This window comes from Limulus polyphemus, unplaced genomic scaffold, assembly GCF_000517525.1.
Source record: "Limulus polyphemus unplaced genomic scaffold, Limulus_polyphemus-2.1.2 Scaffold523, whole genome shotgun sequence".
NCBI classification, from domain to species: domain Eukaryota; kingdom Metazoa; phylum Arthropoda; class Merostomata; order Xiphosura; family Limulidae; genus Limulus; species Limulus polyphemus.
Window position 1 is genome coordinate 338,780 of NW_013666133.1, and position 2,168 is coordinate 340,947.

The following is a 2,168-nucleotide window of genomic DNA, read 5'->3' on the forward strand; positions in this document are numbered from 1 at the left end:
AGTACCGTCACATTATAACGCCCCACGGCTGAAAGGCGAGCATGTTTGGTGGTATGGCGGATTCGAACCGCGACCCTCAGATTGTGAGTCGAGCGCCTTATTCGAAATAAGCTTTGAGGATAAAACATTAAACTTTACGTCTTACTTCAAAGCCTCATTTCTATGAAAAAAGAGAATAAAACTACTATCTCTTTCTCCGACATACCTGATTATGAACACATGGACTTCAGTATATTTGCTTTGCTTAACTGTGGTGTTTGAAGACATTGTACAATGTTATAAGTTTATCAAGATTTGTGATCTAAGTTTGACCTCGCTGTCCTTTGAAGAAGCTTGTAACAATGAAACTTGTGGTGATGCATAATAATGCGTAATCATGGCCATGCACAACTGTTAATGAAGGAAATAGTTCCAAGAGTAGCATTGGATCGGTAATAACCTTCTTATAAAGTGTGGTTAATCATCTGTAAGAACAACGTATATGTTTCATTGTATATATGAGTTCATTTCAGATCTTAAACTCGAGATGGGTCAAAATAGTAGACAAGATCCATTTTCTTTCTGCTACAAGCCACTGTTCGGAGTGTCGTTCTTCAATAATATAATTATCAGCTAGGTTGGAACTGAGTGGTAATTCAATATGAGAAGTAACTAGCCTCAGTTGGCAGAACAAGACGAATTTTTAATATAATACAAATGATGGAACTGAACATGAACTACGTACTTTAACCACTGTTTCTTGTTAGTTAGTTTATTCTGGATTTCAAACTAATGGATAGTAAAAATGATATTTCAGACCTATTCTTTATTTACAAAACTTAACATGTTATAATACATCACAGTTATCATGCCTCTTCGCTTTCCAAGCTTAAGCATCACATACCAGAAGTTAGTTTCAGTTTTGCCATCTCTATTGGCTTTTTGAGTCTTAAAACGTTCCAAAATGTTTTAAACACGCGCGCTTTATATAGATATTTGAACTTTATGGTCAGCTTCAAAGGGTGAGTTTTATTCATCTCCCCATTGGATTGTTTTATTAAGTAATTTTAGCTTAGTTTTATACTTTTTCACGACTGAATAGAGATAGTAGCTTATAGTTTTAGAAGCTGGCGTTCATGAAGATCAAATATTTCTATAAAAAGTGTGTGTTTAGAATATTTGAGTGTGGTTTAAGATTCAGAAAACCAATGATTAAATAATCCGATAACGTTCTATAGAAGCCTGACGTAATTTCTGGACTAGAACAAACAAACAAATTGCTTAGGAAACCAATGATGTTTAGACGAGTTCAAAAAAAACTATCCTCTGGTGGCTCAGCGGTAAACTTAAGTGCATATAACACTGGAATTCCAGGTTCGATCTCCGGGACGGATACATCAGCTTTATGCCTAAAACATAAACAAACAAGCCTTAATAACCTAGCTAGATCTACAATGATATTCATCAAACTGCAGTCAGTTCATATAAATATTATGCAAATATATAACCAAAAAGTGAACTAAAGAGGAGAAAATGTTTAATTTTTTTTCTAAAGTGATTTGCGAATATCGCAAAATAATAACATCTTTCTTGTAATTCGTGTAAACTTTGTTGTTACTTACGCATTTGATTTCTAACTTACGAATCAGTGCCACGACATTTAGTTATTCACTTATAAAAAAAAATACCAGAATACTGAAAATCTCTAACTGATTGATAATGGGGCTGAGTGTGATGTCGAGAGGTTCCTTGCGGCAAGGAAAACCAATTTTAGTAATTGCAATTGTATATATTTATTGTTCTTAGTTATCGTCCAAAAGACATATGTTTAATTCAACTTCTATACCTTGTTGAGTGAAGAGATCTGAGTTAGTAGCAGTGCGTGAAAATGGCGGATGATTGTGGATAAGGTTGACTGTCTGTTAAAAGTCTGAAATTGGTTTTTCTTGTTAACATATGATCTAAATATGCATATTACCTGAACACAATTAAAAAGGAAAAAAATTAATTTCGTCTGGCATAAATTTGATGAGGCTTAAAATATTTTAGGTAACTAAATACAAGTCCAGTTTACGTACCGTTGCATAGAAAATAAAAATGAACGATATTGAATAAATTTTATTTATTTATTCAATTATGTACAAGCTGCCCAGTGTCGGCTAAAAATACGAAGACTTAAATTGTGGCGG

General features: G+C 33.5%; 1 long non-coding RNA gene across 1 annotated transcript in view; it reads right to left on the reverse strand.

Annotated features, from left to right (window-relative positions):
* Nucleotides 1-852: 852 nt before the first annotated feature.
* The window catches only part of LOC111085636, a 24,804-nt gene continuing 23,488 nt past the window's right edge, over nt 853-2,168 (reverse strand). The window contains exon 3 of the long non-coding RNA XR_002610445.1: nt 853-1,388. This is a non-coding gene — a long non-coding RNA (uncharacterized LOC111085636). The remainder of the gene's footprint in view (nt 1,389-2,168) is intronic.